We start from the raw sequence: 14,319 nt of genomic DNA, 5'->3' as shown, positions 1-14,319 counted from the left end.
TGCTGCTGCTGTTAAGTCACTTCAGTCGTGTCCGACTCTGTGCGACGCCATAGATGGCAGCCCACCAGGCTCCCCTGTCCCTGGGATTCTCCAGGCAATAACACTGGAGTGGGTTGCCATTTCCTTCTCCAATGCATGAAAGTGAAAAGTGAAAGTGAAGTCGCTCAGTCGTGTCCAACTCTTAGTGACCCCATGGACTGCAGCCCACCAGGCTCCTCTGTCCATGGGATTTTCCAGGCAAGAGTACTGGAGTGGGTGCCATTGCCTTCTCCATATTGAGTCCTAGATAGTGATTAAGAAAGAAACTTTTGGAACATAATCTATTTGAAAATTAAGACCTTCAATCTCCCTTTCTGACTCCGGTACAGATTCTTATTAGGCTCCAAGGGACACACACACACACACACACACACACACACACACATCCTCACCACCTTACCCCCCTTTAAAAATACCGAAAATCCAAATAAATCCCTCCCACCCCTTCACCTCCATCCCCTGCCTCTATCAGGAAATGCAATGCCTCATTGTAAATATAAAAGAGTAACAGCATCAAAGAGGGGGAGTTTGGTAGGTGGTGGGCCCAGCTGGATCTTCCGATTGTATTCCCTTTTTAAGGCCTTTTGGACTTAACTGCTGTCCTGCAGAGGGAAGCAGTGCAGGGGGCTAGTGCACTGGGAGGTGGATAGCCAATCCTATTACCCTCTTCTATTTAGTTCCAGATATTGTATTTGCCTTGTCTTAGCTCAGCATCTCTTGCTTTCTTTTTCTCCTTCTCCATATTCCTAGTTTAGTCTTTTGCTATAGTATTTTTCCAGGACTCTTTCTTTTCTTTTTCTTTATTGAGGCATAAAATTTTACAGTAAAATACACAGGCCTTAAGGTCGGTGAGTTTTGGCAGTTGTATGTGTTACCATGGCCCAAATCAAGATATAGAACATTTCTAGGATCCCAGAAAGTTCCCTTATTCCCCTTTCAGTGAACCTTCTCCCAGAGGCAACCACTCTTCTGAATTCTATACCCAGTTATGAACTTCATGTAAATATAGTAAATATAGAATCATAGTAAATATAGTAAATATGGAATCATATAGTATATTTCTTTCCTTTCCTTTCCTTACCAGAACACTGGCAATGAAAAGGTATAAATATAAACTTCTTTTCTTTTCCAAGATTGTCAGAAGTTAACATCCCAAATGCTGACAGTAGTGACCGCTGGTCACGTGGGGTTTAAGTGACTGTTACTACCTTCATTATATATTCTAATCTAGTATGTGGGTATGTGTTAGTTGCTCAGGTGTGTCGGACTCTTTTCAAGCCCGTGGACTATAGCCGGCCAGGCTCCTCTGTCCGTGGAACTCTCCAGGCAAGAATACTGGAGAGGGGTAGCCATTCCCTTCTCCAGAGGATCTTCCTGACCAAGGGACAAAACTGGGTCTCCTGCATTGCAGGCAGATTCTTTACCATCTGAGCCACCAGGGAAGCATTAGTCTAGTATACAGATATACATATAATTTTATAATAATGAGAACAAATAAAGCTTTTTCACGGGAGGTGGGGCCATGGCTCTTGGGGACAGTGAAGACTGTCCAGACAGTGAAGACTGTTCAGAATGAGTGTGAGGATGGAGCCATGGCCACCTGAAGGCTGAGAACACACTCCCTGCCTAAGGACTTGCTGGTGGCAGGGGACATGGTACATCATCTCAAAGTCAGAGACACCTTGAGCTGTTTCCTACCTGGAGTCTCAATTATCCTGTTAGATGTGGAATTATTTGCTCAAAGGATTTCTCCAACCTCCAACTCTTCCCCTTAAATCTTAGCAAAGAAAAGCATTGTCCAAGCAAGAGTTAAAAATGCTATTAAAGTCATGAAAAAACACACACACATATGCAACTTTAAACTCCTGATCACACATTTGAGCGATGCAAGTAAAGCAAATGGTAATTGAACAAAATATACAAATAATAATACAGCAAAAATTGTAGATAAAATCTGTACACTATGGTCTCTAATATTTGAACTCAGATAGTGACAACTTGTTCTGTTTCCTTGATGGTCCTGCGATACAGATTGGTACGTACATGGAGAAAGAATGTGTGTAAGAGGGGCAGAAATGAAGAAAAAGTTTTGAATCCCAAAATAACATTCGCAGAAATACTTAAAACAAAGAGAAAACAACCTAGCAATTTCACAACAGAATGCAAGGCCTAACTCTGTTGGTTAAATGGTCTCATATGTGGTATCTGTGGAGCTGGGAGGCTTGGAACGAGCCAGCTCAGGCCAGTGCCAGGGTTCTGCGTGAACTGGCTGGGCAGTGATCATGTACTGATAGTTCAACCTCACTGAGCCTGTTTCTGCCTCTTTAAACTGCAGTGATAGTGGCCGTACCCACCTGAAGGGGTTGGTGGGAGGGATGACTGAAGAGAGGTGTGAACAAACTCCTTAGGCACCGTATATACTAGCCATATGCCAACTGCTTATTGTCTCTTCCAGAACTGGAATAAATGCTCTGGAGAGAATGGGGGATCCAGACTCTGGTGGACTCAAGAGCAAAGTGTTCTCTCTTTTCTTACCCTGTGGAACTTCCTCACTGGGGAAAGGGAGATGTTTTGATAGGAAATGAGATGGTGGATGGTGGGGGTGGGGTGGGATACTGGAATCAGATAGACGGGTTTGGAATCCAGACCCCTTCATTTACTAGCTGTGTGTGAAGTTAGGTGAACCTCTTAACATTTCAGAGCCCCTATTTTCTTATCTAGAAAGTGAGAAGTATTTTGATGGATTGTTCTGAGAACTGGATGAGAGAGGTCCTTGTAATAACTGCTTAGCCCAGTACCCTTGGCAGGTGGCATGAGTGATAGAAATGGACCGTCTCATGCAAGATGCTTTGATGGCAAGCAAAGACCCTTTCTTGCTCCCCAGCACACATGAGCATCTGCTCCTTAAACCAGGACAGGGTTGAGGGGGTGGGGGTTCAGAGCAAGGGGCAGAAACAGGGAACTCTTAACACTTCCACAATTAGAACAATGTTTTCTACCACACCGGGCAGGGGCAAGACAAATCACCTGGGTGAAGGAAATACTACAGATGGGCCAGATGTGCTGAAGTCCATCTGGGGGCGATCCACATGGTTGGCACTGTGATCCACCCTTCATCTGGAAGCCCTGGAGTCCTGTGCGTGTTCAGACGCCTCCCCAGGCAGCCAGGCTCCGAGACTGTAGCCGTGGGGAGGAGGAGGAGGAGGAGGGGTCAGTTGTTTTATTTTTAGCAACGTGAAGACATTTTCCCACTTCCTGGTGCACAGCTTATCTTAGCAAATACCCCAGAGTCCAGCCAGGGACCGAGTCGCGAGGGCATAATCTGTGCTCTTCCACGTCGGCAAAAACCTTTTCCCTAAGGCTGGGGACTGGACCAGATCAGAGGAGGACTCCGGGTCTCGCTGAACCCGGGGTTTTGCCTGAAGTGGGAAGCCCATCTCTTGGTCAGATTTTAGCCGAGTTTCATTGCTTTGTTCCACAAGGTGTTCGCCAGGTAGCCATTTGGGAGATCTACTTTCAAGAAATAAACAGCTCGCCACACCCTGCCTCCTGGCGGTCTCTGATTTTTCTTGCCCTTTCTCCAAGTCTTCCTCCCGCCCCCCATTCCCCCTCCCCCTCCACTCCAATTTCTCTTCCCGACTGCCAGGCCTCAGAAGTAGACCCCTCAAGTTCATCGGGCTGTAAAGTCGGGGCGTTTCTCTTTCCTGATGCTTTAGTCGGCACTAGACGTCAATGATCTTTTTTCCTCCTTCCATAAACTGGATCTCCGGCGTGGGGCTAATAACCTAGGGACATCTGAAATCCCGATTCCGTTCCACCTGGCCCCAGCCCTCCTGCGGGAGCTCCCGACTGCTTGCTTTCTTCGGCTCTTAATAGATACTAGAAGCCGACCACCTGATCTGCAAGCGGTCTAAGCCACAGACAGCTTTTCCAGGCGCGGGGTCGGCGGAGGGCGGCTGCAGGTTGGAGCCGGGCCCTGCGTGCGCGCCCGCGTCGGGCGCTGAGGCCGGAGCAGTCATTCCGGCGTCTGGAGCCCAGAACCCGGGGTGAAAGGCCTCCGCTGCTCTCGCAGACGCCGCAGCCGAACATATGCTGCACTCTCCAAATTCATTTTTAATTCATGACATCAGTGTAGGGACCACAGGAGCCTCTAAACAGCCTCTCTCAAAACCAAAACAACCACGCGAGCGGGGAGAGGGGACGGCCGCCCAGTCCAGAACGTCGGCTCCTCGGTCCCCAGGGACTGGGCATTTGGAAACCACTTTCCAGAGCGAACCTGCTGTCCCTTACGGCAGAGTTCCCTCCCTCCCCCACCCCACTTCGGTCCCTGGAGCCGAAATTGGACTCCAGGGTTATTATAAAGACATGGCTGGTGTCAAAGTGGTTTCGATTAGGATTTTAAAAAATAACGTTGCATGAAAATGATCAAATATGTACTTGCAGGAAGATTAAAGGCTTCCTTAAATACATTTACACACATAAAATAAATATATTTATATGTACTTATATATTAAGAACTATCTACATATACAGTATAATATATAATGTATAAAAAGATGTTAAATAACTAATACAGTATTGTAATATTAGAGGTTAAATATATGCCAAGCAGTACATAATATGATGAAATCCATATATGTTCTATATTAAACAATATAGAAAACAAACGACCCATATGTAAAATATATTATATTAGACAGAGTATCCTTCTCTGAAATATCCAAAGTGCTGGAGCTGGATGTCCCTGAACCCCAGCTCAGCACAGGGCACCTAAAAGGAAGGAGGGAGGCTCACAGTGGCTCCTGGGTGCTGATGCTGCCACCCCAGCTCCCCACAAGACACCCAAGTGTCTTGGGCTGGATCAGCTCCTTATTGGAGTGACGGAGTTAACAGATTATCTTTTTTTTTTTTTTTATCTATAACATAACCACATTTATTTAAGAATGTATTCCAGTATCAAATGGCAAATTTCAACAATGCAAAAACTATTACATTTGCACCAAACTCATACTCTCTTAGCAAATTTCAAGTATTTAGTACATTTTTAGCAATAGTTACCATGCTCTTAACCGAGGAGGTCAGACTCCAAATGACCGGGAGACACAGATTTCCTAAAGGAGACCTGAGGGCATCCATTCCCAGGACCACTGCAAGCCCTGAATCTGGCCTTCTGTCCCGCGAGTGTAAACCTAAGTGTTCTTTTCTCAGGCACCTAAGACAACTTTAAGGGACATTTTCCAACGTAGGCATTTAGAGGCAATTTGGAGATTGAAACGAATCTTTATATGCAAGACTTGAATGTTCTGGAGGCCCTTTAAAGTTGTGGTTAGAAAGGCGGTTAACAAACCCGAGGATGGGCTGCAGGAGACGACTCAAGGCAAAGCAAAATGCAGTTAGAAATTTGATATTAACCGCGCACTCGCCAGTCCTGCAGCCTAACTACCATCGCTGCGTGCTTATTCTTCTGGTACCGGGGGAAATAGGAGAAACTGACAGCGAAGTCACCCTGAAGAATTACCTCGTTTAAACGGGAAAAAATAGCTCAGTGGCTTACTGGCAAACTAAAACAATGTGCGTGGGAATTCTTTTTTCTCCGGAGTTACCCAGCAGCGGAACCTCAAAATCAGTAATGTGGAAGATGGGGGAGGAGGGTGGTAAATGAGGGCGGTTTTCGATGGACAGGAGCGGCCGGCCTCAGAGCGGCCTCCAGACCCCAAGGCCCTCTTCCGAGAGCCCCGGTTCCGAGTCGGAGGCCCAGGGCGCACGCCACTGGGAGCGCCTGGCGGCGGGGCCGTAAGCGGCCCCAGGCGCGCCGCCGCGCCAGAGCTTTTATTTGCAGCCTCTTGAACTCCCCGCTTCTGGTTCTCTTCCCTTCGAGCGCCCTGCCATGGAGTGTTAGACAAGCCCTGTCGTCTGTGGGCTCTCACCTCAGAGTCAATATTATCTCAGATGGGCACAATAGACTGGAATGAAAAGCTAATATTGAACCAATGAAGTCCCTGCCCGCGATGCCACCCTTTGTTGCGCAGCCCCAGGCGAGCGGCTGGCGGCCGGCTAAGTGCTGGGCGGCTGTGGCCGGGCCTCTCAGGGTCCCCCCTCCCCCCACCGGGGGTGTGGCCGGGTTGGGGGACACGCGGGACGCAACTGTGCTTGGGGTCGCCGGCAGTGGGGCCCCACTCTCGCCTCTCCTCCACCGCCAGGGGCTTGGTGGGGTCTCGGGAGAAGCGGGCAGCACCGCGCGCCCCCCCACCCCAGCTCAGACGTAGAGGGGACGCAAATAGGGGAGCGGGGCCTGGCGTGCCCAAGCTCTGGGTGCCCTCCCCTGAATATAAGTGTGGTGGGCAGCCAAGCAGCTTCGGAGCCCTAACCTTCAGAAGGTTCCTTCTGGATCGTCTTGGGGAGCGGCCTGGCCGTGTCGGGGCCGCCTGTAATTAAAGATCGCCAGGGCCGAGGCTCCGGGAGGAGGGTCTCCTCAGGAAGGGGGCCATCAGACCCTCACTGTGGGCCTCTTCGGAAGCTCCCAGCTGCCGGCCACTCTTCTGTCCCCTGGCCAGGCCAGCTCCTCTCAGGCTGGGCAGAGCCAGGGAGGCAAAGATCGGTCGCTAGGCCAGGGACTTTCGGGGCGCCTTGCTGGCTGTGAGGAGTCCCCGAGTCGCGCTCCGGGATCCCCGAAGCCGGCGCAGGGCCGCTCTGTGGGTATCCGCAGAGATTTCAGGGCCGCTTTGAAGAGCAACAAGAGGGTGTGGAGCTCACTAAGTCTCAGCCGGGTCAGCCTCTGCGCTGACTGGCCGCAGTGAGGCCGCCGACCCTGAGATCCTAAACTCGGGGCTTTAGTCCGCAGAAGACTACCCCGGAGGAAGCGAAAAGGTGTGGGGTGAGGCCTAAGGTGGAAATAGTGGCCTGGAGGACAATAGTGGGCAAGTGAGTTGGAGGCAAGTGATGGGGTTACGGGCCTGGACTGGCTTCGCATCGTGTCCCGTCAGCCTGCCGCGTCTTCACTGCCATTTCTCATTGGCTTGAATGCATTGACGTTGGACGCTGGGGAGCTGGAAGCGGAAGGAACCCGGCCTCAAGGCTCCTTGCAGATGACCTCTCTGAGCCTTAACTTTCTCATCTGGAAAATGGGTATCATGACTCCTTCTATACCAGATGACGAGGTTCACTGAGAACTGAGTGTGCACAAACATGCCTTTAAAAGCTAAAATTCGTTACAGGGAGAGGAATTGCCCTTCTAAGTCTTCCCCAATATCCTCCCAGGGTTTCTTGGAGAGCTGCATTGTCCAAGAGAAAAAGCCTCCAGTTTCTCTCTTTCTTCCAACAGCCATGATCTTTCTAAGCCCTAGTCCAGCCCCCAGAGCCCAGAAAACAAGGAAGTACAAAAAGAGGAGACAAGTTCCTGAGAGAGGGCCCAGCGGCCCGCCAGCATTTCAGAAACTGTCCCTAGGTTTGAAAGTGGATTGCCACTGACACCCCGAAGGATGTCCTTAAAGGACTGGGCCCCACTTAAAGTTACAAGGCCCATGAGGGGTGTCAAGAGCAGAGTCTGAAACGAAAAGACGGCAGAGAAAGTAGCGTAAGAGTCAGCAGATGAGTTCCCCGCTGCCCGTGCTGGTCCTGTGACCCTGTGCTGCAGGTCACCTTATTCGGCCGCAGGCAGCTCCTGCAATAGTCAGTGACCTGGAGGCCCAATGAATCCAAAGCTTTTGGGACTGTTGGAGGGGAGAACAACAACTCTAGACACCCACCAGCGGGGAGAGGGCAGGGGAGAGGGAGCTGTTTCCACTGCTGACCGGGCAGTCACCTGAGCAAAAGCGTCCAAGTTCCTTAATTCCTGCGCCGTCAGTCTGCCCCCACGCCTATCCTTGCTTGGGTTTTAGACTTTCATTTGAAGGTAGCCAAGGGAGAGAGAAACCGAAACTTCCTTTGATCTGTTTCTTTGCTTTCAATAGTGAAAAGGGACAGCCTGTGTGTTAAGAGATTGACGAGTTTCAGCGTCGTGAAGGAGGTAAACTCGACGGTCAGGTCCTGAACTTTCTGCCTCAGTGCGGAGTTTCTGGCTCCTGAAACGCTGGCTCTCAAAAGGGATAACTCTCCGAGACCCAGACGCTGGCAGCCTCCTCCTAACTGCTGGAGAAAGATAGGGTGTTTCCTGCAGTCGTCTGGGGCTGCAGAAGCCTGGACCTGGGTCCAACCCTCCTGGGAAGGCTCGGTCCCCGCCCCCCCTCAGTGGACGCCTTGAACAGTTACACACCGGTTTCCAACGAACCCCGCTCGGATTCCACGACTTCATCTCTTGGAGGAGCCGACTTGCCCTGGGACAGATAAGGGCTCTCAGAGAAAGCGGCCAGTCACCACGGCCGCCCTATCCGACTGGGTGATCAACCACTACCCCAGCAATAACCATCGGGACCCTTGTCTGGGGCGTTCTCGGCCGGCCGCGAGGGGGCGTGAAGTTAGGAGAGCCGCACGCGAGACCCCCACGGGAGAGAACCGCACGGGAAAGCCCTCTCGACTCTACCCCAGGCCAGGCCAGCGCAAGTTTGCATGGGCCCATTCTGAGCCACCGTGGTCAGGCCGCAGGAGAGAGGACCTGACGCATGAAATCGTGGTCTCATCTGCTTGGTATCGCCCCGACAACAGGCCTCGCCGTCCTTTCTGGAGCACTACCCGCTCGCTCTTCTTCTTTGCACCCTTCCGAAAGAAGCCCCACTGGGGTGAAGCTGGAATTCAAGCGTGGGTGGTGAACTTTGAAAACGCGAGCTGATGGAGGGAGGAGAGACGGATTTCCAAGCTGCCCTCTCTTTCTCTGAGCCAACTTTGACGTTCTCTCCCGGCTCAGGCTGCGGTCGCGGGAAAAATCTTGGCAGTGGGGCACACAGGGGCTCAGCCGCCGGCGGGGATGCGACTAGCGCCCGGCCCTCGCCACTAGGCGCCGCTGCGCGCACGCGGATACCCGCCCCAGGCCGCTGCGCCAGCCCAGCGAACGGCCTCGAGGGAGGACAGCAGAAAGGGATTTGCCGTAGTAACAATTTTAAGAAATGTTTCTAGGATATTAATTGTTTTCTTCGTTGTCCCACCGCCGTCCTACGCATTTGGAGAGGCCGGGTGGCTGGGAATCACAGTAGGTTGAAGGAATTCTTAGCCGGGTCCCAAGGATCTCCCCATCCCGGACACCTTTCTCAAGCCATCCCGGACACCTTTCTCCTGCCTTGGTCCCAGGAAGCGGCTTCCCCTCTATCGACATCCGCGCTTCCCGCGCTGCTAGGCGGGCCCACAGTGCAGCCTCAGGTTACAGCTAGTACCGCTCACCTGGAGGCTCCTAACTGCCGCGTTTAGCGGAGTGCGGCAGGTACAAAGCCATCGCCTGACATTAACATTTGATAAACGGTAAAAAAAAAAAAAAAAGACCCCGATGCTGGGGACAATTGAGGGCAAGAGGAGAAGGGGGCGACAGAGGATGAGATGGTTGGATGGCATCACTGCCTCAATGGACACTGACTCAATGGACATGAGTTTGAGTAAACTCAGGGAGATGGTGATGGACAGAGAAGCCTGGAGTGATGCAGTCCACGGGGTCGCAAAGAGTCGGATAGGACTTAGCAACTGAACAAAAACAACTGTGCCAAGCATTAGCTCACTTACTCCTCTCAAACAACTAATAATAATAATCCTAAATTTCCTTTTCAGAAAGAAAACCAAGGCTCAAGAAGGTGAAGGTCAAACAGGTAGTGGCCCAGGCAGCACCTGGCGTCCATCCTGGGTTGCAGGAAGCTATGCATCCACCCCAGTTGTCAAACAGGCCTGGCAGGAGCCTGGGGAGGGAAAAGCACTGCTGTTTGCTCCTCCAAAGGTAGGGGGTCTGCTGGGAAACTCAGAGCAGATGGTATGGGAGAGAGGACCAGAAATCGCTGCCCTTTGATGTCTCCCTAGCCAAAAATGCAAGCCTCTCTCACCCCCAGCGTCCCCTTAAAGAAGTCCCTGGCCTTTAGGAGAAGGTGGAGGAGAACATGTCAGGAGCATGAGGTGAGCAGTAGCTTATGTTTGTACAACTTTATTGTTCAGTCTTGAAGCCCAGTGAGAAGCCTTGGAGGGGAACCTTGCTTTGATAACAGCAATATCAAAGACAGGGACTACCTTTATTACAGCTCATTCATTACATGCTAGACACTAAGCACTTTGCTGGGCTTATCTTGAACAATCAGCTAGGTTTATCACTGAGCAATCTCAAGAGCCAAGATGTAACAGGCACTGAGAGGTTAGGTAACTTTGCCTAAGATCATCCAAGTCTGGCTTTGGGAGGTTCGGGGGTGGGGGCAGGTTTACTAAGGTGTAACTTACATACAGTAAAACTCATCCTTTGTTGTGCACAATTCTGAGTTTTTAAAACACACACACAGATGTATAACTGCCTGCCATGATCAGGAGGTAGAGGGGTTCTATCACTCCCTCTACAGCCTTGCAGGCAGCATTGGCCATGATTTTAACAGATGACAAAATGGAGTCTGGGAGAGGTGGTGGTGTTGCCTAAGATCGCTCAGTTAGTAAGGGACAGATCAGTGACTTGAACTTTCATCATGTGCCTGCCAGATCAGCTACCTGCACAGTGTAGCCTCCTAAATCTACTGAGCTCAACCCTCAGCGGCTGGGGGTGTGGAAGGGAAAAGCCTCCGAAATCCCCACCTCCCCCACCCCCCCAACACTCTCCACTGCTCGCACCGGTACTTAGGCCAACACCCACCCTTCCAGAAAGGGTGAGGAACAAAGAGAGGCCAAATTCGGCAAGGCTGGGGAAGCCACACGTAAAGAGAACAGCAGCCTCTGGGTCCAGGGAATGGAGTCTAGGGGCAGCTTAGGCTCCGGGTCCAGACAGACTAGGGTGCCCAGGGACTTGATGCGCCTCCACCGCCAGCCTGGTTAATGAGTTACTCTCCTAGTTAATTCCCCTGCACGTCGAGGCTGGCAGCGCCATCTCTTCCAAGCTTCCCGGTCCTGGAGCATGAATTAGCATAGATCACTTTCCCCTTCCAGGACTTCCGAGTGAGGCCCCTCACTCACTGGAAACCCGCTTCGTCCTCACGGGGGCCCAGGAAAGGCATGGGGCCAGCAGGAAACAGGGGCAGAGGAACTGGCTTGTCCTGCTGCTGCCAAGAAGGCCGATAGGAGATTCTCTCAGCCTCACCCACCTGCCGATAACTAGATCCCTCTGGGGGTAAAGCCAGACCCCTTCAGGGCAGTTTGCATGAGGCCGGTGGCCTATTTCTTGTTGTAGGCTGGGAGAAGCCTGGGCCCTCTGCCCTGATCCTACTTTGGGAGGGAGGCTGGGGGTCTGGGCTCCAGACCACTCACTTCGTTAGGACACTTTCTGGACACATCTTGACCAAAGCAGGGGAAAGCGTTTAAGGTGGTAGCGGTAACACTTGAGTGCTTAGCCTGAGAGTTTAGGAGAGATGGCTTCACCCCTCTGCCCAGACATTGAGTGGAGGCCCTTGGCCTTCAAGATCGTGTCCTGCTATTCCCCTCAGCTAAGATCACTAATATTGACTGTGCTACGAATGGCCGTTCCCCGCCTGCAGACAGGGTGGGGCTTTTAGTACCCCCAGTTTCCATTTGGAGCCTAAGGCCGAGTTTGACAGGTCTGGTCTGCAGGCGAATCTGAACCTCCAGCCCTCCTGGAGATGTTTCTGTGCAGAATGGGGTCCTCTCCCATCGACTCCAGGATTGGGGATCTACAACCCACCTAAACTGGGTGCTTCTTTCTGGGAACAGAAGGCTGACCTCTACTTCTACCCCAGACTGGCTGGCTAGTGCAGCCCAAAAACTTCCAGTTTTCCTTGTGGCTTCAGGCTCTCTGCTGGCCTGGGCACAATGGGGCTTGTGTCCCTACAGCCTAAGTGAAGGAAGGTTTTCTGAACTGGAGATGATATTTTTGGTGGTCTGTGGTTTAGGACCCAGGGAGATAGTATTCAAAATACACCCCATCCCAAAAGGCTGGATCAAGCACCCTGTTTCCTTGGGCTTGTAGGAAAGGATGGGGGGATGCCACAAAGCAAGGTGGAGAGAAACTGCTAAGAGTGAAAACCCAGCCGAGAGCCTTGCCCATAACTGGCATAAGAGAGCTGAAGTCTGAGGCAGGGGCAGGCTTCTTGGGACATGAACACAAAGCTGAGGCCCAAGACTGTCTCGTGTGTGAATATGTGTATGTATATGCCCTGGGAAGGTTGGGAGGAAGCAGCATCATGATCTCTGCTGGGTCCTCCCTAAGGCCAGGTGCCCGGACAACCCCAGAAAACACACTCCTAACCCCTCTCTCGCCTAGACTGTTTTCCAAAAGGGGTTTTTGGACCCTCCTCTCACTGCACCCCCAATACAGACTATGCCTGGAATAAAGAGAAATTGACATGAACATAAATACACAGTAGATGAATCCACAGAGGATCAGGGGTGACCCCAGGGCAGGGAACAGATAGCTGGCAACACAGGGGAACATGTTCCCAGACCTGGGGACTTACGACTGATGAATCTAGGGGCGGTGCAGCCTGACTTACAGGACTTCCCTTTTCTCCCCCTCCCAATCGACATTTTTTCAGTCTCACGGCAACCTCATCACCAAACACAGGCATTTCTTCGTCCTTAAGCAAAATGACATGGGCCGCCAAGTAAGAGATTTAAAGGATGCCAGTTTTTTTTTTTTAATCATTAATTGTAAACGTGCAAAATACCTGCTGGTACTTCACTTTAGAAGAATGTAATTGGCAAAAAGAAAAAAAAGAGAGAGAGAAAAAGAGGCGGCTGATGAATAGATAATAGATCTTTAACCACCAATAAACAGAGAGCAGCGCCAGCAGCCTGGGGGATGTGATCATAATTATGCTGCTGCGTGAGCCAATGGGGACGAGGGAACTCGGCCCTAAAATCATCCCAAAACCGAAGGCAAGCTCGAAAATGCGGACACGGCCTGGGACTGGAGAAACGATCTGCACTCCCTAATTGTAAGCCCGGGGTTTGCACAGCAACCCGCCCCTGGGACGACAGATGGCAGAATAATAATAGAAATAGTGACAATAAATAATAATAATGACAACAACACTGACAAAAATAATAACGACAACCTAATGGTAATAGTAACAGCACATCAGCCTCTCCCTTGACCTTGGACCCCTAGTCCCAGATATTGCAGAAGGAGCTTTTGGGGGAAGGAGATGAGCCCCTTCCCGGAAAGGAAAATCGAGACCCTGTGGGGAAGTTGGAAGCGCCCACCGTCCCCGCAGGGTCATCCACTCCGGTCTCAATTTGGAAAAGAACGAGCCGCGTCAAGGATGGACAGATCAGCGACCCTGAGAACTCGAGGCTACGCGCGGTTGGACGACCTAGCACCCCTTCACGCCAGGCTCCCTCCTCACCTAGGAAATCGCCGGGAGTATAGCTGACCGAACAGCTCCGTTAACCCTCGCCGGGAACCCACCCTTGCCCGCTTACCCTCGAGGGCTCCCGTGGCGATTCCAGCTCCCCAGACGCGGGGCTGCGGAGGGCAGCAGCGCGGAAGCGCTGGGCGCGAGGAATCTGTAGTGTCCGCGCGTCCGTCCGTACCCCCAAGCCCGGGCTCGGCAGGCTGGGGAATCCAGGGGGCCACAGAGGAGACGGCGCCGACCGGGGGCTCTGCAGAGACCGGGGTGCCCCGGAGGGAGTGATGGTGGTGGAGAGGAGGCGGTGGCCGAGGGGGAGGAGGTGGGGAAAGAGGAGGAGGGAGAACTGGAGGAGGAGAAGGAGGAAGAGGAGGAGGAGGAGAAAAAGCGAAGGAAGAGGAGGAGGCGAAAGAGGAGGAGAAGAAGCCGCTGCGGCGCCGCGGGAGCGAGTGAGCTGGGGGCGCGGGGCGACGGCGCCGAGAGGCCCGGGCGGCCCCGGCGGGCGCAGGAGGCACTGCCGCGGCAACGGCGGCGACTCCGTTCCACTCTCGGCCCGGATCCAGGCCTCCGGGTTCCCAGGCGCTCGCCTCCCTCTGACGCACTTTAAAGAGTCTCCCCCCTTCCACCTCAGGGCGAGTAATAGCGACCAATCATCAAGCCATTTACCAGGCTTCGGAGGAAGCTGTTTATGTGATCCCCGCACTAATTAGGCTCATGAACTAACAAATCGTTTGCACAACTTGTGAAGAAGCGAACACTTCCATGGATTGTCCTTGGACTTAGGGCGCCCTGCCCGCCTTTTGCAGAAGAGAGAAAACTTTTTTTTGCCTCCCCCGAGAAACTACCCCCCCCACTCCGCCTCTAACTTCGACCCCCC

The 14,319-nt window shown here is 52.1% G+C and overlaps 1 long non-coding RNA gene across 1 annotated transcript in view; it reads right to left on the bottom strand.

Moving 5' to 3' along the window:
• Positions 1 to 13,718, bottom strand: part of LOC105002579 — a 56,632-nt gene extending 42,914 nt beyond the window's left edge. Inside the window, exon 1 of the long non-coding RNA XR_826990.1 lies at positions 13,516 to 13,718. This is a non-coding gene — a long non-coding RNA (uncharacterized LOC105002579). The remainder of the gene's footprint in view (positions 1 to 13,515) is intronic.
• Positions 13,719 to 14,319: the final 601 nt, after the last annotated feature.

The sequence above is a fragment of the Bison bison genome, unplaced genomic scaffold (assembly GCF_000754665.1).
Source record: "Bison bison bison isolate TAMUID 2011002044 unplaced genomic scaffold, Bison_UMD1.0 scf7180017864456, whole genome shotgun sequence".
Lineage (NCBI taxonomy): Eukaryota > Metazoa > Chordata > Mammalia > Artiodactyla > Bovidae > Bison > Bison bison.
The sequence above is the reverse complement of the archived record's forward strand: the minus strand, read 5'-3'. Positions and strand labels throughout refer to the sequence as shown.